This window comes from Parus major, chromosome 2, assembly GCF_001522545.3.
Source record: "Parus major isolate Abel chromosome 2, Parus_major1.1, whole genome shotgun sequence".
NCBI classification, from domain to species: domain Eukaryota; kingdom Metazoa; phylum Chordata; class Aves; order Passeriformes; family Paridae; genus Parus; species Parus major.
The window spans coordinates 14,013,965-14,039,648 of record NC_031769.1 but is presented as its reverse complement, the minus strand read 5'-3'; the positions used below and the strand labels follow the sequence as shown (position 1 = coordinate 14,039,648).

Genomic DNA, 25,684 nt, shown 5'->3' with positions numbered 1-25,684 from the left:
GACATACAGATTATGACAAGTAGTTGCAGACAGATACTGACTCCAGTATTACTCTGTATTTGCCTTGGCCATTTATTGACAGTAATGTCAGAAAAATAGACAGGAGGGAGGCATCGCCATCATTCATGGACAATGAACAGCCACGATTTTAATCTAGTGAATGATTCCTCAAGAATCATTCGTTTAAATGCTTCCCATTATCCTCCCTTTCCTTCTCCTAATCCATCTAAAAACAGTAAAATTCAATCCATTTTCCCCATAGTTCTGTCAAGACAGTGAGTAGTATCAGCAGGGTTCATACAGTAACTAACAGAAACCCACACAGCTAGATGTGTGCATGCCTTTAAGTGGGTTACTGACAAAACAGGTATTTTTTCCTTATTAGCAGTGTTGGTTTCTTAAGTTTCTATTCTGTTCCTTCCCAGGTGGTCAGTAAACCAGTGCTACAATAGTTATGCCAACACATCTCTCAGTAAGATGCTATGAACCACATTACTGAAATACTCAAAAGCAGGAACTGCAGCAAAAGGGTAGCAGCTATAGTTGGTTTTAATGTTGAATATATAATATTCATCCATATGATCTTATTATATCTTTGGCTGTCTGACTTCAATTTAATTACTTTGGTACAATAAGGGCAATTAAGAACTTCTGTCTAAACTTTAAAAAAGGAGAAATAATCAAGAAGATAATAAACCAGGCTTTACTGTAAATTGCAAAGTTGACCCAACCTGAAATTCAACTGTTTTCTATAACACGTAATTCTGTTAAAAGAATTCACAGGATTTTAGCCTATCTTCACACAAACTGCAGACATTATTCCACATCCCCTGGTTAAGAAGCTTCTTGGAGACTAAACAAGAGAATAAGGCATAACAGAGTTGCATGTAGAACTCACAACACTGGTTTTGACGTGCAGCATTTGTTAAGTCCAGACACACATCACCTAGGAGGTGTAGCAGCATTCTTTCCTGGGTATGGATAAAGTAATTTATTTTCTACTTTTTACTGAACCACTGCTGTCAGACATGTCAGTATTTTGTAAACTGTAATAATTCTTTAGGACTACACAGCTAAAACTTGTTGCCTAACAGGGAATTAAGCTTTATCTTTATATAACCCAGTAGAATTCTGCATCAAATGCAGAATAATAGCCCATGTTCTTTTAGTTAAGCAAACTCTTACTGGTTTTATAATAGTATTAAGGGTTCCTAATGTATTCATCCCAGCTTGTGTTTCTAAACATCAAAAAAATTGCTTCATTTCAGAGAAGAAAAGGATATCATACACTAAATTAGGATTCCAATTTCTCTGATCCACCTCTGATATGGACACAACTAATAATTACCAGTAGCCTATGCTTCTTTACTAACAGGTTTAACTTGTCTGTATTTAAAGAAATCTTAACAGCATTCTTAAAACAGAAACCCAAATCATGGCTTTGCCTTTCATCCCAAATACAAAAATACTCAGTATGTGAGCAGAGTCTTAGCAGAGCCACATATGAAAAGCAACTGGATAAAATTTCCCCCACTAAAAGAAATTAACCTGCTGTTCATATAGATTTCAATTCACCTCAAGAGACACTCCACTAAACAGAAAAAACTAAGCAGACACGGCAACTTCTCCTTACACCTCCACACATCAAAGTTTTCACTTATCTGGACAAACCCACAACAGCAACTTTACCCCCAACTTCAGTATCTCAGAACATCTCTCTCTATATCCTGATAATTGAGGTGGGTTGAGTGCTGGCCCAACACCAGTGCACTCACTAGAATTATTTACTCAATTTCTACTGTGAGATAAGGATTAGAAAGGCAAAAGCAGGCTCAAAATTTTAAAGAGTATAAAGAAAACTTTATTAACAGAACTAAAAGAAGAATAATAAGAACCAGAATAAACCTTCAGAACACTTCTCCCCCCAACTCTTCTTTCCTTTCCTACTGACAAAGTAAAGAGACAAAATTTGGTATTTTCAGTCAGTTTACCACTTCTAAAATAATCTTTCTTCAATTTACTTAGGGAAAGGAGTCTCTCCTGCTATGCCATGTAGACTTTTCCAAAAGAAACAGTTCTCTCATGGTTTTAATTTTCATGAATAGCAGCTGCCTGGAAATCTGAATTGTGAAGATCCTCCCACTGTTAGGTACACAACTTCCCACAACTACCACCATGGGTCATCTCAGCTTATTTGGGTGCATGCAATTTTAAGGATGAGCTGTTCTAGTACAGAAACAAAAGTTCTCGTCTTTTATCTCTGGGAACAGAGGCTTTTCTTACATCCCTGGGGCAAGGTTTCACATCTCTCTCTGTTCAAGCTTCTCACTGGATCACAGCTACTTCAACATCTGCTTGCTTCAACACAGGGTGCTTCTGCTCATGGCTGTGGTTAGAACGCCACATCCTCCCAATGCATTCCACGAGTTACAGGGAAAAAAAAGGCTGAAGAATCAATTACTCTTCACCATAGCCTTACAAGAGAATTTCAGCCCCAGACTAAGGTATCTCCTCATCCTCCCCCCATCTGGGATTTGACTCCTCCTTCACTGACCCCAGTGTCTCCACATTGTTTTCTTTACATGTCTTCACCCTTTCCTTTCCTCTCACTTGAGAGACGATTGATTGCAAGTTGTTGCATTTGTGCACTGAAAAAGTTAATATCTGCCTCAGGCCTGAGGATGGCCATGTGATCTCTGCCAGGTTGTGGCCACTCTGGCTGCATGGCTGCCTGTGTTCTCAGCCACATGTTTTTTCTGTGGTGCTGGCGTGACGGCTCAGCAGCTCATGGCCGGAGCAGAGCCCAGTTCAGCCCGAAGCTGAGCTGGAGCTGGCCCAGAGTGCCGGTTGTGATTGGAATTCAGTGGTGGCAGAATCTTAGTTGAGCCACGCCATGGGCTGAGCTGGCCAGGCCCTGTAGTGGAGCAGAGCCTGGTCCAGCCAGCATCCAGTTACCTGTTCAAAAGCTGGAAGCAAGAGAATTTTTCCTGGGGTTTGTTAGTTTTAAAATGTGATTTCAGAGGCAAGTTCAGCTTAAGTGGTTTAACAAGGTGTCAATATTTAAAACTAACCAGCAGACTGGTTCTGTTGGGTCAGGAAGCTGTTAGCAGTCCTCACAGAAAATCACTTCTGCAACTGATGGATTTTCTCTTTAACTAAAAACCAAGCTATGTTAAACCATGACAGTAATACATATAAATCAGATGCAATTGTTAACTCTGTAAGCAGTAATTTTTAACAATAATGCATGTTAAATATCTACTATTAACTAACACAGTAGACTTTCCAGTTTCTATTCATCAGTCATTCTCTACTGTGATTGCACAGCTGATTACTCCCACCAAAACGCAACACCTCATTCATTTGAATCCATAGCCTTCCACTTAAAAATGCAGTGGTCTCCTCAATTTGTCAGAATGATTTTAAATTCAAATCCTAATCAAACTTTCTGGCTGCTCTTCATCATACAGGAAGATTTGTATGTAGATACTGCAGTCCCAGTCACTCCTGAAAACATCACCTGGCATTTAAAGACAGACCAGCTAGGCAATTCAACAAATGTTTTCATTTGGTCTGTCCATCTATTTCTAGGTACAGTTTCCCAAGCAGATTTATTTCTACTACACAACTGTTTCCATTCACTGCATAACAGATCAGTATCAGTATCTTTTTAACACCACTATCCATTAGGTCCTGTGCCCTGACACAAAAAGAAGTTCAACTGGGTTAACTGGGGTTTGTTCCTGAAAACCTCTTATTAAGTATTCACAGAGATTAGTATCTTCCAGGTCATCACTAGGGCCAAATAATTTACATTATCCATATTACTCCAGGAACTGTGGGTAAGGTAACTTATTTGTAATCCTCTAGCTTCCAGCTTTTCAACAGTCTGTTGACTGTTACGATGTTCTGGGTTGCAATTTTCAAAAGGATTTTATGTTTTGAGGTACTCTTTTTTAAAAAAGCATGGTTTAGTGCATTTTCTCTTTCTGCTCAAACATCATCTGAAGCTCTCAAATACATGTAAAATTATTCCAGACTGTTTCTTTAAATTCCTGTCATGAATTTTAGATGGTTAGTTAAGCTCAAAGGCTATAATTTGTCATGTTAGAATGAAACTTATCTAACAGCCACCACCACAAGGTTCAGTCTTGTGCCTCTTGTTGTCATTCTCCATATTACCACAGCCTTTTATCAGACTGAATCTATGATGACAGCTTAGGGAACCAAATCCACAAAAAGCCATCAGTGTCCTGTTATTTCCCCTGAAAACAATTAGAAACAATTAGTTGTCTGAAAAATTGGCTCCCTGAACTGTCAGGGTGTGTGTATGCAAAGCAGTGGGGAAATGCAGAAGAGAGAAAGATGATTCCCTTTGGCAGCAGTTAGCCATTACACTGGCTTAATTGCTTCACTAAATTTAAAAAGTCTTTTTAGAATGAATACCAAGGGCAAAACTCCCCCCCACTAAAACTCATGGAACATTTCAACTGTCTCAGTATCAAGTAAAATCAAGAAAAACTTCCTTACAATAAACATTCCTAGAATATTCTCATCTTATTCTACACCTTCTAGATGGATCTCACCTTGCTTCTTCTTTCAAGATCTACCTTTCATGTAAATACCAATTGTTCACATATTATTTCTCCCTATTAACGAACTTCCACTTTCAGTGTAGTCACATTGCTTTCTCAATGTGTATCAGTATCCTTCTGACGGAAACAACATTGATATACCTGCATTTGTTTTACAAAAGCACTCAGCCTGAACTGCTTAACACCACAGCAGGCTGCTTTTAACTATTTTCAACCTATTCTTTGTGATTATATCCAGAAAACCTTTCATTTTCAGTTGCTTTCTTTGCCTGGCATAGAATGCTATTGTAATTACAACTTTAGAAGTGCTGTAATGCTAATTTGATTCAGTCATTTCAGAACAACGGTACTGTTCCTCAAGCTTCATTCCTTTTACATTTTACTAATGCTCAGCCAAATTTGCATCAGAAGTTAATTAAAGAGCTCATACAAGAAAACCCTACAAATCTGCTCACTCTTCCCAGCTCCCAAGTTAGTTTTCCATCAGGTTAGCATCCTGTACTGGCTTACCATGTGGTCTGACAATCCCAACAAAAAAGGCATGCAGTGGGACCACTAAGCTCAGAGACAGAGGGTGTCTCAGGAAAGGAGCAGCTTCATCACTTTCTGTAACACTCAGCCAGAAACATGAACAGAGGGGCAGGCACTGATCTCTTTCTCTTGTGACAACTGACAGGACCTGAGGGAACAGCTAGAAGCTGAGTCAAGAGGTTTAGCTTGGGTATTAGAAAAAAGTTCTTCACCCAGAACAGTCTCCCCAGGGAAGCAGTCACAGCACCAGCCTGACAGAGGTTCAAGAAGTGTATGGACAACACTCTTGGGCACATGGTGTGACTGTTTGGCTTGTGCTGTGCAGGATCAGGAGCTAGACTTGATGATCCTTGTGGGTCCCTTCCAACTCTGGATATTCCATGATTCTATGAACTGCACCTTATTCTCCATACTATATTCTTGTCCAGAAAATTGTTTGGAGTTTACACTGTTAGTTGTTAAAATAACCAAAATCTTGATAACCACCTTCTTCCCTTAGTTTTCCTCTAATTAAGAAAGTCTACAGGAAAAGCCCACCAAAACAGCAACTCTATGTAGAATGTAACAAAATATGACACAATTTCATAAGCAAAGTTATGCATTGGCACAATTTGTCATTCTGTGGTCTTCCTTCCTATTAATTAGGATAGACAGTTTGCCCCTTGTGTCCACTCTTACGGCACTCTAGTATCACCAAAACATCATGCTCCAAAACATAAAAGGAGTAAAAGGACAATCTAACGCAAGTTGACAGCAACAAAAGCATGAGGGAAAACAAAACACAGCAGAGCAGCTCTCATTACAGCCTGAAGGAACCAAAACCTGTGGTCAGTGCTGCTTTGTGGTGGGGCAGTAGGACCTCTCTCAAGTGACAGTGCAAGGATATAGGGCTAATTCTTTGTCACAAGCTCAGTATTTGCACGTTTGATGCATTTCTAATGCAGTACATGAAAAAAAATGTGAATTACAATAATTAGAACACACAAGAAAGGATACTGTGATTGTGGCTCAACCAGCAGGTACTCCTGACTTCAAACAGAAACAAGCAGAAGCTCTGCAACTGAGAACAAGTAGCATCTGCCTTTTCACATTTTGGTAATACTTTAAATTTTTTTGGCAATGTAACTGTGAGATTTTAATTTAGTTACAGTTTCTAAAAGAATACTGGCACTTAGAGAGAGCACAGAAGTTTCTTTGACAAAATATCTACTCTGCAGTACACTCTGAAGACCATATTCCAAGGAAGATAACCACAGCACAAGGAATTAAAAAGCTAACTAACATAAGCCATAATTACAGTTGAACAAACCAAAGGGACAGAATGCATACTATCCTTTCAAAAAAACAACTGAAAAATTATACTGCAGTAGCAAAGAGCTACTTCTCAAGAAATAATCTTCCCAAGAAATAAAGGAAAAATCTACTTTCTTATTATTTGATTGTTTCCCCAATAATTTCTCCAGTTATTTCAGAGCTCTTAGAAATAATAATTTAAGGCACACTTGCTTATGGAAATTACCAAAAGAGGCAGCTCTCAGGTCCAGTGTGCAGGACAGAAAGTCTCCCAATACTCCAAGCCTACCCTAAGCAAGGGAGTGGTGTCTTTGCTGGGGGAAGTAAACACTGGGATGGACAAGTAGAAAGTTTTTAGAAGTAGTGGTACTTCTAAAAAACATGCAGGACTGAGGTCAAGCCTGTGCAGATCAGAATCACATCTTTGCCTCTGAAACAAAACCTATACAAAGGCACACTACAACTAATTGTGTCATTATTGGGAAGGCAATCCACTGCCCATTTACATCAGTATGACTGGGCAAAACCCTCCCACATCCATCCCTGACAGAAGTGCTTTCCTAAGGCTACCACCCACTTCACAGCACTCACAATGTTAAACGTGTAAGAACTGAAAGGCATACCAGTTCCCACAGACAGCTGTCAAGAAGCATTAGGTTCACAACAGTTACACTGAAACAGATTACAGCTGACACACAATCAAGGCCATACAAACTCCTAGACCCATCTCTTTTGATACACACTTCATGTTCTAACAGCTTATGGTCCCAAAAAACCTCTAAACACACACACAAAAAATCAACAAAATTGCAGCTCATTTGAAACACACATTACTCTATAATTAAGATCAAATAAGCAAACATTAGGAACTGAAAAAATCAGAAGTTGCTCATCGTGTCACCAAGCAGTCATAAACTGGTGCATGAGTAACATGATTTCAGGTTTATAAGGTAAAGATTTTTGGCTGCTAAATCCACAGAGATGAAGGTTCTCACATCAGCAATATTTACTGATAGGGCAGTGGAGGAAAACACAGCAAAGCTGCTTGGAGACCGTGCTGCAGACCAGGACCTTTCTGGCTAACTCAACTCTAAAACATACAGTAGGGACTGCTGAAGCACTTCTGTGACCTACTGCACACAAGTCACTCTCCAACCTCCATCTTTGCTTGTTCAGTGAGCTACAGGAAACACATCCTGTCTCAGCCATATAAGGATCTCAGTAACCTGCATGATCAGGGAAGACAGCCTCTTGGAAGCGTGATGGTCAAGTTACACTAGAGAAAATTTGTCTACAGATTCAATCCAATAAATCTGTCCAAAAAACACCTGAAATGGCTCATTCTCTTCACCTTCTCCTCCTGTTATCAATCTTAGCTGTCCTGTAACTTACTAATCAGACACAATTTATATCCAAGATTAGGAGGAACATGAAGAATAGTATCAGAGAATTATGTGCAAAACAAAGAGGTCCGTATATTTTAATGACATTCCTTGTTCTGTACTCAATTCCTCCTCCCTTCCTAGAACCAGTTCAGGCACCGGAAATATGTTTGTGTGGGACTCAGGGGCAGTTAAATGCCACCATAATAGACTGAGCTTACCCAGGGACAGGCAAGCACCAGCAAGGCTGCAAGAGCATGTATGGGATGCACAGCCAGAACACGGAAGCTGTTTTAGACCAATGCAAACTGTTCAGAGATACTTCCTTTGCATTATTCTTAAATTCAGGACAGAAAGTGGCTCAAGTGGCTTCTACTATGACTGAAAGCAAAAATGCTCAGCTATTCCTGAAGAGCAGCTCCACAGGTTATTACAGAAGCACTACCACACACTTCTGCCTTTAGTTCCTCACACACATATGTACTCACACCTAACTACCTGCAAAACAAAGACATTCTGACGCATTTATTACAGCACTTCTTTCCAAACAACTGCTGCTGAAAAGTTCTAAACCTGACTGAAGTTGTATTGATGAGGGCAATCTGAGTCTGCCTTGCAACGCACAGAAATCTTCAATACGTGTTCTGCGGCAAGATCAGTCCCTGAGGTACAATGATCCTTGACTGAGACCCAGAACCCAACTCCTGAATAACAGCTGATAGATCTGGCCTTTGATAATGCCAAGGCAATAGCTAGTTTGGTAAACATAACTGCAGCTCTGTCCCTCTTAACTCCAGTACATGAATGTCATGTAAGTGCCAGTAATAGTTTAAACTTGGTCACAAGAAGCACACAGGACCAGAAAAAGGACAGAAATGGTGGGTAGCAAAGCAGCCTTCCTTGCTCTACCTATGATGGGTCTGAAAGAAGACAGCAGATCACTTCCCATCCCTCATCTGGTCCACAAGCCATTGTAGGCCCTCAATGTATTATGACCCTCAGTAGATATGGAAACACAGTGAACACCTCGTATTGACTGAAGCTGCCTGCAGGTTCACCCAGATGACATGGCTTTAGATCTTCCCTTCTGACACTCTTCTGCCAAGATCTCTCAATGGCCTGAATCATTCTACACAGTCGAGAAAGTGTTTTCTTCTTGTTACAGCAGAGTCTAAAACTGTCCCTTCATAGAAGAAAACTATGGAGGTTACTTCTGTTTATCAACTGATGTCAGTCTCTTGAGTAGTCAGTTAAGAAAGATCCTACTGTAATCACCGTAATAATTAGATCTCTGCTAAAAATTCCAACTTAAAATCATTGCATAGGTTTAAATAGAAATTACTCAGTGAAAATGGGATCTAATTTACTTCTAAAAATGCATGGGTTTGTAATTAACAAAGTATGAAAAAAACCTTGGTAATTATTACTCTTCTCTAGAACCCTGGTCAAAAATGAGATCAGCCACATCATCTTGAGCATTGTAGTAACTACCTTCCCCATGTTCAAATCAGACATTTCTAAGAGCACGGAAGGAGTCTGTCCTTTCACTGGAAGAAATCTTGCTTCTTATTTGTGGACTCCGCAGCGAATTACTTACAACTTAAAGAAAATTTTCACTTGCTGCTCTTCAGTGAATGGTGGTAGACAGGTGGAGGGCACACAGGACACTTGACCCAGGAATCTAACATTAGTACTAGAGCTCATGACAACACTAGAAGAAATAGTGATTTGTTGTCCTGTTACTAGAAGGCTGAAATCAGTTTCATGTTTTAAATTACTGTGCAAAACAGAAAGACAGAGATAAAGACATGAATGAGACTGGCACAAAATACGCCAGAGAGAATAAGAAGCACAACCTGGGAATCAGAAAAGATCAAGTATTTAACACATATTAACTATGCAAACACAATTTAGCACCTCTATCTTTCCAGGCACAGGTCTCATTTAGATTACCTAAAAATACTTGTCTACCTGCCAAACTGCCACTGCCCAACATACATTCAGAAGCACAGACCTTGGTATCTATTTGAAATATTTAGTTTAGGAATTGCAAAAGATCAAAACTGGTAAAAGGCACTAAACCATCTCCTCAGTGTTGGTCTGTAATCACTTTGGCTCTCATGAACTCCTCAAACTAGGCAGACTTGTAAGCCACAGACCACAGAGGGAAGAGGAGTTACTCTTAGGCGAGTCTCCATCTCATAAGCTAAATCAGTTCACGGGTAATGCAAAGACCAGGACAAGCTCTAGGAAAACACTGGACTGCCTCTTCTCATTAGAAACATTTAAACCAACTCAGCTCTTCTCACACAACTTTGCCACACCAGACTTGGCCAAGAGCCCCTTCCCTACCTCAGCCTGATGTTTCAGCTGTACACTCACTTGAGACAGCAATGAATGAAAACTATTTCAGCCATCTATAGTAAACAAAGTAACTTTCCCTTAATTAAACGATTCTAAAGAACACATTAAGATGCTTTTAAGGTATTATGAAAATATATTTCCAGGACATGACCTCCACACTAAAATCAGACTGTAACACAAAGCGACCTGAGATTTTATACAGTTCACAAGAATATATATCTTTCAGGATACAGTTTACAATTGAATGAGAACAGTTCTTGCAACTTAACCTTTCCTTTTCAGAGTTTTCAGTTGTAATGCCATTTAGAACAGCTTGAATAAAGGTTTATAGCAAAATTATTCTCCCCTCATATGGACTATGGAAGTGGAACTTCAAGATAATTTCATCAGTTGGCTAATAATTGCATCAAGCTCCCGAGTTAAAAGATACCACTGCATCTTGCTACTAGCTTAAAACATTTCTGTGCATTAGCAATACTTTGTAACTCAGATCATTTTGCATGGCAAAAGCTTACACCTAGATTCCAGCATTTTTATTAGTCACAGGGAATTGATACTACTGTTAAGGGTATCCAGCCCTGATAAAAGAGCAGAGTCATCTAAATAACAAGCAACATGGTAACCCAACTTTGCCACAAAAATTTCTATTCTGTTTCACTATTCTTCCATGCGCAGAGACACACAGGATTGTGCGTTCCAACATAGACATGAGCATCAACTGCTCCGGTTTTAAACTGTCACCGAATACTATACCAAGCACTGGGTGAAGTAAAAGGTCATTTCAACAGACAGCAGAATGAAATTCTTTACATTTTTCTCAAAGTTTTTTACATAAACTATGTAAAACAGTATGCTTATCACTGCTTCCACAGGCTTTGTTCTTCAGACCAGGTTTTCAAATAACCCTCATTAACCAACCCTCTTCTCCCTTGCAGTTCAGACACTTCTTAATCTGAATCCACCTATGAACCTGGCAGCAGTACACAGTACAATCAAAACAGGTAAGACAGATGAACAAAGCCGTAAGAGTTTGAGCAGCAGCCCTATTTCCCCACCATTGTCTGCTAAGGGCTCAGAAGCATCCATTTCACAGGCCACCCATCACAAACTGCAAAAATCAACAGTTTCCCACATCCACATATGATCAAAGAGTCTGAAGAAAAAACAAGTCTAAGAACAGGATCTAGTTGATTTGGGGATTTTCTTACAAGTATTAGAAACAGATCCTGAAAACTCTACCTACCTAGACCTACGACTTTTCCCCTCAGAATTTGCAGTAAGATTCTAAAACTCAACATTACCTACAGCTTGACTGTCACAGTTCTGAACACCAAACTGCACAACTACCCAAGGACGTCACACAAGCAAATGTCCAATCTGGTTGACTGGGGCAGCCTAAATGCCAGGCATCATTAGGAAGCAAACTCTTCACAGAATGAGAAAAATTTTTGGACGCTAACTGCAAGACAAGCGTGCGTTGTAGCAGAGTACCACTTTGCCTAACACCATCTCAAAAAGGTGCCCACGTGCATCATTACGAAGGAGAGCAAAAAAGCACAAAACTCACAGACATACTTCCACAGCTGTTCTCTCTCAGCCACAATGTATCAGAAGCTGGGAGTCTCATTTCAGTCTTCGTGTTCAGCAGTCCAGTAATTTCTTTCCTTTATGACTTTTTTAGGCAAGTATGCTCTATTCAACTTGAATGTTAAAGAGGCTTGAAGGAAACTCATTATTAGCAACTTTATATTTTGTTCATTTACCATTCCCTTCAACCAAAAATAGCAATTAAAAAGAATAAAAATCAGTGAGTGAATAGGGTTTACACAGGATCTCTAACACACAAAACTAAACCAGCTGTACCTCCCCCAAGACTACTACATTTACAACATGCCTGTCAGGTTTAACTACCACTTCTGTAAAGTACAGTTTCATTACCTCAAGCAGTCATTCACATGAAAAAGTAATAGAATTTAATTGGTGTTTCTACTGAACACTATACAATAATATGGGGACAGAAATCCATTAAAACCATTAAGAAGAAAACCAAGTATCAACATTTGTCTAAGTTCATTCATTCATGAGTTGAGACTCAGCACCTCATGTCAGATAAGCAAAAAGAAATCTGCCTTAAAACCTAACCAATCTAAGCATTTTAAGACCTTTTAAGCAGTCACATGCATTCCACACAAAAAGCTCATACATAGCAGTTCCATTAAAAAAAAAAAATCAAAGTAAAGAAGCTTCCACAGCATTGTCTTAAACTATCAAGATTATTTATGATTTCAAAAACAAACAAATAAACCTTTTTAACATTAACCACTTCAGTGCTATGGGGAAGAAAAGTCAGCAGAAAAAGCATACAGTGTACCATAGCCATAAGTAAAAACTAATCTTTTAAACAAGCCCTTTTGCAGACTTCACAATATCTTCATTTAACTGATTTACTGCTCTGTATATCACACAATGGAAATAAATTGCTATATAGTGCTGAACAGAAATGTGAGCTGCATAAGCATACACAGGATGGCAGAGTACACCTATCCTTGTCTTTGAATAACTGTCAGTGACAATGGTATCAAAGTTCCTATCTCGTACTTCTCCAAATCACAATTCTTGTTACAAGAAAAAAAACCAAAACACTGCAGTTTTTAACTTAGTAAAAGGAGCTTTTAAATGTACCAAGACAGCAAGATCTCAAGAGAGTTGATAAAGACATTTGAGAAAATTGAAGTAAAACCCCATCAAGTACAAACGCCAGCAGAGACGTAATTAAGTTTTACTATGTAAGGTATCTAGTAAAGGAGAAACTTGCTTAGCAATGACTTAGAATTGCTCTAGCCAAACAAATTTTGTTAAAGTACATTCATTAAAATGCAAGTAAAACCTACTCATACTTTTCAGCTAAATACTCTGAGCTTCCGTATTTGCAACCGCAACAAATTAGCATTTCAGGCCTGATGCCTCCAAGGTGGGAAAGTGCTTCTTCAACAGTAACAGGAGCAATACTGAATAACTTAAAACGGAGTTCCCAATGAATCTGTGTATTTCCTGCTATAGATGTCTGTCACCCTGAAAACTCAGCTTCTGAGCTTGCTGACATAGTTTTCTAAAGACTTTCCCAGGACAATAATTGTAAACATATATATATGTACATTCTTTCTGTTACACGTCTTGTGATGGGCATCTCTCATGGCCAGTGCAGTGAGAAAGTGTTATCCTGACCATCCAATCCCTGGCCGTGGTCAAAAGCCTATAAATCATGAGAGGAAAAATAAACTTTCTCTTTCTTTCACCACACCTCGACCTGTATCCATGTGATCTATTCATCTTCAGCAGTAACAGATGTCAGTCTTTAGTTTGTAAATCTGCACATGTAGACACTTTGCTTGACTTAGAACAAACATTGCTACATCTCAGTGCAAAGATGCTACCTAGAGCAGAGGCCTGTATGAGGCTGAAAAGCTTAGACAAAATACCAGCTTAAAAATTTCCTGATCAGTAATGTACATTTTGAATTATGAACTCCTGTGAGTCAGACACCAGCTACTCACTGCGCTTTGTAATTGCCAAGTTTATTTAGATTGCCTTTAAAAATGCAGGACATACTAGCATTTCAAATTCATGACCTTCTACCTGCAATTATCATAAAACCTGTTTTCAAGGTATAAACACTCAGCTACAAAGTAAAGTCCTAAATAGGAGGGTAGGAAAGAAATAAGAACTGAAGTAAATGGGAAAGGTTTCCTCTGAGGACAAGTTTCTTTAACACTTTTTCTTTTTTCTGTAACACTTGTAAACTCAGTGTACTTTAAGTGACATTGTTATTCTCTCTGTGAACCCAGTGAGAGTTAAGTGTTTGAGTGGGATAAAACAGGACAGCCCAATGTCATGTAAAAGAAGAGTCAGCCAAATCCCATTGTTCCAGTCCCAACACAGTCTCTGCTTTTCCACTGCATGTGCAGCTCCTCAATGGGCCATTCCTAGCTGCAGGGGAATCGAGTTACAATGGTATGAATATCTGTGATTTGATGTATCTACACAAGAAATATAAATTTATCTACAAAATATATAAACATATCAAGCACAACAGACACTTCAGAGACTGCTTCGTTCCCCTCCCAAACACTGAGTCTGAGAATACAGCCTATGCATCAGCAGAGAAACATAGAGGACTCCCGGAAATATCCTTATGCCAGACATGCTACCTGTCTCTCTCACCACTTGGTGCCATGCAAATTACCAGGGGCTGTGAGGTATTTGTACTTGTCAATAATTCATTACATCCCTTCTGTGCAAAGATTATTTTAGCAATAGTACCACTAATAAGTGTATTTATAAAGGATTATTTAGTACATTGTGTTTAGAAAAATAGCAACTTGACGCTGCACACGTTCCTAGAGAATAAAATTCAGAGGTACCTAATGTTATGCTTTTGAATTATCAACTGCACCTTCAGTTTCATACCGCTTACCACATTAAATGGCTTACTCTGGTTTACAGTAACTGCAAGCCAAAGTAAACTGAGGTTCCCTCAATCCCTGGAAATGATACTGCTGCCAAAAGCTGAGTCAGGACCCCAAGTTCCAATTCCACCTGTGCAGACAGTGCCATCTGTTAAAGTGGTGGGTTTACTTCCTTCAAACCCCATCTAACACTCTTAGGTAATGTGAAAGTGTAATTCATATTTAACAAATGTGCAAAAGTAAGGTGTTGAAACAATTCAGAGTTAACTTATCAGCCACTATTTAACCCTATGGACTTCTGAAGGAAAATTATACCACAGTCTAATTTGTGCACACTCACTCTTCCTTGGTAATGGAGAGAATAAACCACAAAAACAAAACAAACATCCAGCCAGTATCAACACACGTGAACTCTACATACGCACCTGACCACAGTGCAAAACAATAGGGGGCAAGGCTCTCTCCAACAAAATTATCACTAAATCTTCCCATTCCCTCTACTAACTAAAACAAGTGATTCTCATACAGCATTCCTCTTGAGTGCAGGTCAAGTCAAACTTCTTTCGCTGAGACAGGACAATGATTTTCCTGAGAAAATCAACACTGGAAAACATTAAAACTATTATTTTCCAGAAAATTACACCACTGAAATCACAATTTAATCCAAGCCAAAATAAAATGCCAGATACCTCCCTACTTTGCTTTAAATTACTGAGTTAAGCCAACTTCTGGATACAACTTTTAAAAATAATCAGGTTACTAAATCCCACACAGGGACCTTTTTTACCTGATGAAATGCATGAATAATGAACAGATTGATTTCTTGGTTTCACAGGTTCAGTTTTTTGATAGGCTCTCATTTACCAATGAGACTACCTATGAGCATCAGGATAGCTTCAGAATGTCACACTATCCTGCCAAACAATACCAAAACTGTTACCTTCTTATGAGACTTGTTACAGAACCTACCTGTGACTGCAATTCTTAAAAGTTAAAGCTAGTAGATGTTTGTTACTCCCCTCAGTAACAGAAACTTATTAAGATCACTGCAGAGCTTCTCTTTCCTCACCAGTTTCCCCAGTGAGGTTTTGTCTTTATTTCTAGGCATTCTGCAACCCACACCCCAATCACTTAAAGACAGCTAAAGCCCTCAAAGAAAACACTTCTCAACTACCAGCACAAGGTCCTTCTGTTGTGAAGTACAGATGCTGTGGAAAACCAGGCCAGACATAAAGGTTTAAGCATTAACTGCAACAAACCTCTTATTTTCTGCTCTAGTCCAAGATGTGCCAATTTTTTTTTTCAATCTTCTAAACTTCTTCTCAAGACAAGACATCTCAAAGGAAATAATTCTCCTTCAGAGGAAGGCTGAGAGCATGAACATGGAACAGAAATTTCTGTTAACTATTCTTATCCTATAGCTCTGGTAAAGATTTATTAGACAGAGGTGCTTTGTAAACATGCATGTTTCACTGATTTCCCACACATACTTCCTTCTCACAGAACAAACCTTGCATTATTGACAAGAAAAGGGAAGCTGTTTTACTTCAGTTGTAATAGCCCAAGTTCCCTCACCTCATACATACAGCAACAGCGTTAAGTTCTTCCCTATTGACTTGAAGTACTATGAAAAACATTAGTTCCCCAAGAGGGACCATATTATACTACCTTTAATCCTAATACATGAACAGTCTCATTTTGTACCTGGCCTACTTCAAGACCACAGCATCTTCATCAGGAAACAAAGCAAGTACACCAGTAATAATAATAATAATAATTTCCTTCTAACTGAACAAGATAAATTGCAAGAGAAGGGCGAGCAAGGTCATCATATTTGACAAAGAACCCATGAAAGCAAATGCTGCTCTAAACTAGGACAGAAAAAAAAAAAAAAAAAAAAAAAAAGAAAAAAAAAAGAAAAAAAAAGAAAAAGTCCCTGAGAACCAGGGAAGAACACATAAGTGCATCTCTAAGTATCTGAAAGATCCAACACTACTGTGTAAGTAACCTAAAGGATTCTGTACATAATACAAAACATCCTGTAGGACCTAGCCTTACTCATGAACTTCCTAATAAAACCTCCCTGTTGTCTTGAATTCAGCTTTTTTACAAGATATATCAGATCTAGGTTACTGAATTATAAGTATTTTAAGTCGCATCACAATACTGCAGAATCTTATTCTGAACCCAGTTCCTATTTTCTGCCTCTCTTTCCAGAATTATGTCTTGTATTTAAGTACTGAGAAAAATTAAGCACCAAAAAGGCACATGGGACACGTCCTGCTGAAGTACTAATATGAGATTGGGGCTGGGGGGTATAGCCTCACATCACAGTGAAAAGCTTCATTTCTTAAGCAAAAACAAAAGCACAGGGGAAATTGGAAATTCAATTTTATCATCAGTGTTTAAAGAAACTTAAGAAGGAGAGCAAAACTAGAGAATTTAGAAATACAAGAGAATGGGGAATTTCAAATAATTAAATCCTTGGAAATGCCTGGAAGAGATGATGTTACATACTACACAGAGTAACATGGAGAATGGTAATGGCATAAAAAGTAAAAGAAAACAGAAAAACATCAAGTGCTTCCACCAAGAAAGGCATTTTCAGTGAGACTAATTACAGATCAATAGTTTAGAAAAGCAACAGGCACCCTTTCTTCCCCTTCCTAAACAACTTTAATTCACAATCATTACATTTTCACAACAACATACCTGGCCCAATATCCTTGTGTTTTGAAAAGGAAAATCTGGAAAAAGAAACCTATGAAGAATTCATCTTTGCATGCTAACACCTTCCTAGCAGCCATGTTCTGAACTGAACATCTGACCAACAAAAAACCTGAAGATGACATCTTAAAATCATAACAGAAAACAAACAGTAGCACTAGATGTGTGTATAGGGCAGCCTTTACTACCAATCCCTCTCCTCAAACGTACGCTTCATAAATCTTCCAGGCAGGCTACAAGATCTGTGATTTCTGTTTACAACTTGGAAGGAACCTTGAAGTCTAGAAATTGAGATAAAGTACGAACTCAAATGGATGTTGGAAAGCAATCCTCTTCAAATACACCCTCTTGAAAGCTTCCAATTCAGAAAGCATTAATCTCTTAATTCCTGATTAAATATAAAGGAAACAAATCTTTAAGTATGGTACTTAAACATTAAGAGGATCATTTCCTTTCTCACTCAAATTATCTACCTGTGCTTGAAGAAACTGACAGAGCAGAAAGTTTTCAAACTCTTATTCCAGCCTTAACTGATGCAATTCACCTTCACATACCTGTTTACTCAGAACAGGGTTAGTCCTTGAAAGCACATAAAGCTGAATACACAGATACATATAAGTAGAGGGGAGAGCAGAGCTAGTCACCAAACAGGAAGAGTACATCTACAGACACAAAAGCAGCAGCCAGCATCTTCTGCTTGGTACATCACTCATTTGATGTGTCCCTTGATACTAAAAGCAAGTGTTTCCTCTTGTATGTCCAATGTGGAAAAGTGTTGAAAAAGAACAAGTAACTTATCACATACACCTATGGCATGCCAATTACAACATTCTGTTCTAGCAGAGCAGATGCCCACACAAACACATACTTTGTCCTATAAAACAAAAAATTGAAAAAATAAAGCATTGACTTAGAGGTATTCAAATGTTCAGTCTAAATACCCTTAACAAATAGATAAATAATTGCATATACATTTCTGAGGAATAAAATCATATAACCAGGGCACAATTATTGTCATGGCTACAACAAAGTGGTCTACTCAATGGAAAGATTAGCAGATTTAAGGGCTTGCTACATTGCATATTCTTCCTACCTGAATCAAATGAATACTAGACAAGTTCCTATGAATAACTAAAATTCTACTGAATACAGAATGTTAACTATCAAAATGAAAAGAAACTAAGGACACATCACCATGCTTCTCAAACACTGAGGTTACTGAACTATAGTCCCTACCATTATACGCATTCTTCTACACACAGTTAATACCCAATCCGTTGCTAAAATACATTATATGGTGGACCAAAGCTGCGAAAGAGTCAGGAAGATCAAATTTTGGGGCTCCTCTTTTAAGGCAAGCTGTGAAAATTCCCAGAAGGTAAAGCATTTCCATACAAGTCTGACTTTAAAATGATTTACAGTTTACCCTGACAAACTCCTCTTCTCTGAAACTCTGCCAGTTGTATTACTTCTTGTGCTCTCAAGAATACTGCTAACAAAGTTACATATTTGTGGGCATCCTCCTTTCCCTGGTTTAATATAAACCATTCAAAACACATTTTTAAACTCTTCTAACTGTTAAACATGCTCATTGCAAGTATTAAGTACATCTAACCTTTTTAACCTCAAGTGCGAACATGGACACAATTGATCTCACTGTAGTTAACTCTGCTATGCAGAAAGCCAATGCTGTTAGACAAATTCTCTGTGTGTAATTATTGGGATATCTCACAATAAAATATAAAAATAATTCCGTAAAAATAAGCTGAGAATGCATACAAACGGATTCAATAAAAGCAGTCTAATACAGCTTTTCTTTTTTCCTCTTAAGAAAGCTGCAACAGCTTTCTTAAGAGGAACTATTCTGGTTTTGTATACATATGTAACACATAGAATAGTCACAGAATATCCAGAGTTGGAAGAGACCTACAGGGATCATCAAATCCAACTCCTGGCTCTGCCCAGAACAATCCCAAGAGTTACACCATGTGCCTGAGAACTGTCCAGATGCTTCTTGAACTGTTGTCAGATTTGGTGCTGTAACCACTTTCATGGGGAGCCTGTTCAGTGCCTAACCATGCTCTGAATGTAGAAGCTTCTGTTAATATCCACCCTAAACATTACTTGACATGGCTTCATGCCACTAAGATTATTGAAAAAGTCTTAATTATCCTGCTTCCAAAAGGAAAAACCTCTTTCAATATTAGTATTATAGACAATAATCAAATTGAAGTCTGCCAATTCATATTCTGCCTAATTTCAAAATAGAATCTGAACTTCCTGGAGAAGCCTCTGAAATGCATAACCAACTCCTACTGTTTTCTGAAAGTTTAAGTATTTTCAGGATTATTTTAGAGCACAGCATATATACCTTTCCCACTATCACATGCTGAACTGACAGCATATGCAGAACACCACTTTATCAAACCAATTTCATGGCAGTCTCCTGCTCACAATTTCAAGTTAGTGCCCGACTTCCCTATGGTGTAACAGCAGGACATATATCATGATTCTTCAACTTTTACACAGAACTATCAGCTTCCAGGAAGTTGTCAAATTCCAAAGGCATAATCTATGCATCTTCTTCATAAATGAAGGCCCATCCCAGTGAGAAACCAGAAGCAAAATTTACTCAAACTTATCCCAGACTCAAATAAATTGCACCAACTTGTAATAGAAGTCTATGCCACCACCATCTCTCTGACTTTAAAGGGAGCACTGATACTACAGGTGGGTTTCACATCACAGGATTAACAACATTCCTCAAGTAGCTGAAGGCAGTGCATGAATCACTCACTATAGAAGCTACTACTCATGATCTGCCAGATTTCCTAACTTACATGAATGCTCAGGTGCACAGAATAACTTAAATATAACTTAAATAACATCAAATAGAACAGAAAACTTTGGTGTAACAGAAGATGGAATATGCAGGAAGTAATCACTATTACTCTTACACTTGAAATTTGACCCAGTTTGTTGTCCTGCTTAAGATTTCAGGACTTCTACGGCTGGAAATGGGGTACAGATTCTCTTCTGTTAGTAAGCAAAAAACTTTATAGACTTTTCTAACACTGCATCAAAGAAAAAAACAAAACAAAACCAAGGCCAGACTGGAAACTAATGATTCCGTTACAGTACCTGCTATGATTTTACATTCACATCATTCTGATGGCTCCAACAAGATTCTAAAATACTCAATATCTGTGAATCATCCAACAGTAAGGCAGTGGTTATTTTACGAGTACTTAAGGCACCATGCACACAATAAGAAATACACACTTTTATGGATGCAATCACAGAATGCAGTGGCATTCATACGCTGGCAAGAATATAATAAAAATGACTGGAGAGCCCTTAGTGAAACTTCCATATATAAGTTAGCACTGTTCATACATTGACTCAATACACCTCAGCTGCATGCTTACTTCACACATTTTGAATTCATTAAGGCTTAGATCATAACATATGGGTGCCTTTGTACATTCCTTACCAACTTTCCCCCTTGATAAGCTAAAAACAGCTGTTTCAGCAGCAAGAGACCCTGAATATGGTAGCCTCCCAATGCCTGCAGTACGGATTTGGGAGGAGAAAGACATTTTTCTGTGCAGTATGGCTTGGCCGAGACCTGTGCTAGCAGTGCCCAAGGCAGTTCCATGGAAAGGATGTGATCCTTGAGCCTATCCAAACTGCGTAAATGAAAATTTACCATGTAGTGCTTTGTCAAATTAAGACACATCCTATTAGAGAATATGTTTGAAGTGTTCCAACGCATTTGAATGAACATTAGCTTATCTTCACTGGGTGTTCTACAGCATTTAGCAAATGCTGACAGGTCATGCTGAAGGGGGAAAATGACATCTAATAATGAAATTTTAACAAATAAACTTTTGTTAAACAAAGCCAGGGCAAGAAAGATAATATAACAGTAGATTTAAAGAAATCAAAAGCACAGTTTAAACTATTTCAACAGTTTGCTCAAATACCAGGTAACAAAGTATGACAGTATCCAGAAATGATAATTACGCATACAGACTTCATTCCACCCGCTGTGCAAGCTGTCAGTTACACCATGACACATATACAAAGGAAAACAGTAAGAACTGAATGAGCAGCTGTACAGATTATAATTTTGGACTCTGGGTGCTTAATTCTTCTATCTGTAACTAGCAACACTAACTAAAATTAGAAATCAAGCTTTAAATTTAAACTGTGATCCACAAGAAAACAACTCCATGTAGTGCATCACTGTCAAAAATCTAGTAAGACAAGCAAGCAAGCAGCTACTCCAGAGCTAAAGTGAGGACAAGGATTATCACCAGACCAGGATCCCAGTCAGAAGCAGGAGTTAGGAAAAATTCAGTAAAGCAACAGCACTCCTTTCCTGCCTCAACACCAAATGCCAGAGACACTGGCATTTAAAACACTTTACCTGAGGGAGGAGGTGCATTTAACCTATACAAACTTGAACACACACAAGACAAAAATCAAAACTAACATCCAAAATTTTGGCATATCTCAGTACTATCAGAATTTACATGAGTATAACAAGCTCACTCAAGGAAAAAGTCAAACAACCCCCCTCCACAAACCTGTAATTCCCACAACTCTAGGGCTGTTATTAACTCTGGAAATGTCACCAACACAGACAATTTTTTCTATTTGGTAATTAATTTCTCAGATCTAAGGGACTTAATTAAAAGTATCCCTGGTCATGCTAATCTTTGCTAGGGCAATGCTTCAACTAAGAAATTTTAATTTCTCAACATTTAAAAAATGCCTTATAATGTTGACACAGTGTCCTTCAAACGCGTGGCTTTGCTCCTTTTTAAAATGTCCTTAAAAAACCCAAAAACTCAGCCAACTATACTCATAATTTTCCACAAGGATCTATTTCTTAAAATTATCCACAAAGTTTTAGCACCCCTTCCTCCACTCCCCCCAAATTTCTATTTTTTAAGAAAAACTAGAGGCTAGGGATGTAGTGGTTTTTTTCTACTTTCCTTTCAAAAAATGCAAGGAAAACAAATTTTGTAGTTTACCTTGGTTTGGTTGGAGGCCATCAAATCTAGGCTGCCTGTAAAGCTATGCATGGTTTCTTTCTGAAATGTCACTGAACATGTTCAAAAAGCTTCAGTCTGTCATATTTTTTCACTTTTTATCTTGCTTAACTAAAGTTACCCCTGCTCTGCTTTTCCAGCTGTCTCCTTTCAGTCTAGAATCTGAATTTCTAGTTAAAAAAAAAAGCAACAACCTCCTCAGAAACAGAAATACAGGATACACAAAGCAACACCTTTTAAAAGTCCTTTATAAAATATAAATCTACTCCACCTACTTGCTTATTCATAATTATCCATGGACTTGATAGCCAAACCTACATTACTGTATTATTAACAGTGGTCTGTTGATTGGTTCTCAAAATTACAGCATTGAGGATCTGTTTTGCTCAAAAATAGCATTTTGAAATAATATAGGGGATGTTTGCTGTTATATAAGAAGATTCATTAAATTTTGAAGGGGTTTTTTTTTTTCAGCTCTATATGTCTCATGATACTTTTTAGTTTCTTAGATGTAGCGACAGACTTGGCAACAGCCACAATGTTTTTATCTCTGAAACCTGGCAGCTAAACCAACTGTCAGAACATAGGATCAGTTGGTAACCTCCAGTGCCACTGTCTTCATGTCTAAGAGTTTTTTTATTAGTCCCTTACCTCCAAACCAAAACACTGACTGAAGCCATGGCTTGAAGTAAGGCAGACTCCACTAGTAAGAGAATTAACACCACTTAAGGCCCTTAGCTGTCACTTTCTTTAAAAGACTATATCCCTGAATTAACTGCATATTTTACAACTCCCATAGACTCAGCAAGGTTGTTTTTCCTTCAGAAGACTCTTAGAGAATATCACTTCTGAACTGAAGTTTCCAGTTGTAATAAGGAAGATGCACTATTTCAGCTATTTACTTGTTTTTAGGAACAGGATGGGAGAAAGATAAGATGAAAAGGAAACAAAATAAGATTCCTTTTTGTGCATCAAAACAGTAATTAGTCATTTAAATATCTTGTGACTTGATGCCTGAATATTAAATCTCTTTGATTGCATTTTTCCCTAGGGAAAGTTATTTAGTCAAGAGGAGAGCTCTTAGCTCCAAATATCTGTTCATTTAAAATTACATTTATGCAAAACTCAAACCAATGTCAGAATTCTATTTATAAAAAGTTAAAAATGCTAATCCACACTAGTTGAAGATATCCTCTCCTCCAGAATCTTATGGACACTTTGCCATCTGTTTGTAACAAAAACATCTATCATTTTTGTAAGCATTAGGGAAAAAATCCTCCAACTAAAGTCTTCAGCTACATAACACAAACTACCAACTTTCCAAAATCCTGCATGGCCTGAAGTTTGGGAAACAGAACAGAGTAGGGTATGAAACCTATGAGATTTGCCACAATTTAAGTCACAGAATTGGGCTCTCTGTTGATAACACAAATATAAACTGAAGAGAAAGCTTTTTAGGGCAACAAGAGGGAGGGAAGGTAATTTAGCAAGTTGCCAGAAAAAATAAGGAACAAAAGTTTATTAGCAAATATTTTACATAAGAAGGTCCAAAAAAGATTCAGAAAGACACCTGTGCTTTGTGATGGCAAACAAATTTCTTTTGGGGATATGTGTTTGTGTGCATACAAACATATTCAAAACAAATGCAGGAACAAACTTCTGCTGCGGGAAGCATCTACTTACTCCTAGAGCTAACCCTCAAAGCTAAGTTTTGGAAACAAAAAAGCATCACATTAACCACAAAAACAAGTCTTATAATTAATGTTTAAAATATTTTCTTTGCTCATGACTACTTTTACTTAGCTAGGACATATACATCTGGGTTTAGTGAGACTACAAAGAGCCCGTGTAATTTTCTAGCCTGAAAACTTATAACTGCCAGGCAAACAGTACAAGAGAAAGACAGTAACCTGACATTTCTACATAAATGCATGCATGCATTCTCATTCTCTTGAGCTGAAAAACTCAGCAAGCATCATAGCAAACAACAAAATTTAAAATGCTGGTACAAGAGGAAATTAAGGTGTCTTCTCTCATATTCAGAATCTACAAGTATCAATTCAGAATATATCCACTGTGCCCAAAAGAAACACAAACATCCTAAGCACTGTCACCTACCACTTAAATATTCCTCAATCGATACCATGCTTAAGTTTAAAGCATCTTCACAAAAATAAGCACCATCAAAACAACCCGATGAAATACAACCTACCAATTAGAAAAATAAAAACAACCACAAAACCACTACACTTCACAATATACATTTCAGCAGATCTGTAAAGCAACTTATAACTTGAAATATCGAATTATGTTAGAATAACAGGGAGTTATGTTAAAAAAAGCCTCAGAGAGTGGACAACAACATGTAAAGTGCATTACTCTCTAGAAATCTTTCTGCCCGAAGACATTTCATAAAAATTCACTGAATCCATTAACTAAGACCAATAGTGCCACAAAGAGAAAACTCCATTAAAGATGACACCTCTCTTAAAACAAATGTTAATTCCTAGTTTGCTACATCTAGAACTACAAACAGAAATTTTACAGCATGTCACCTTCAAAGGACAATGGAAATCTGACAACTAGGAAAATTCAGAATTTTCCAACTGTCACAGAATCACTAAATATTCTGAGTTGGAAGGGACCCACAAGGATCATCGAGTCCAACTCTTAAGTGAATGATCCATACGGGGATGGAACACACAACCTTGGCTTTATTAGCATGCTGCTCTAACCAACTGAGCTAGTGTCACCTTTGTTCTTAGCACCAAATTTCAAAACCTGCTTACATAACCGTGTTTCTATAGTACTTCCCTATTTGCAGTACTTAATGCACAGATGGGGAAAACTGATTATAGTACGGAAATAATTAAAGATTTACAACACTGCAAAGAATGCACTTCAGAGCAGAGTCTTCAACAGTAACAGTTACTAAGTGTTTTACCTTCAGCAATAACAGCTACTGATTGTTATACCTATCTTGGAAAGTGCTGAGTGAATGATTAAATGACCCTGAAGTTCAAATGGTTTAAAGTTTCATCCTCCACTGAGACAGCAAAACCGAGCAGGAAGTGATAGACTTTTAGCCTCCAACACGGATTTCCTCTCTCTGAGTAGTACTTCAGCACTGACTTTCGTGGGGACTGTCAAAACTTTAGTTATACCGCGCCTGTCTGAAGGCATTTGCAGGGCTCTTAGATAAACCAAAACACAAACCCCTCCACTTCCTATCTCCGGCAGGGGAAGAGGAAAAGGCACGGGCCCCG

The 25,684-nt window shown here is 38.1% G+C and overlaps 1 protein-coding gene across 4 annotated transcripts in view; it reads right to left on the bottom strand.

Moving 5' to 3' along the window:
* Nucleotides 1–25,684, bottom strand: part of EPC1 (enhancer of polycomb homolog 1) — a 66,659-nt gene that overhangs the window by 26,007 nt on the left and 14,968 nt on the right. The window lies entirely within an intron of this gene.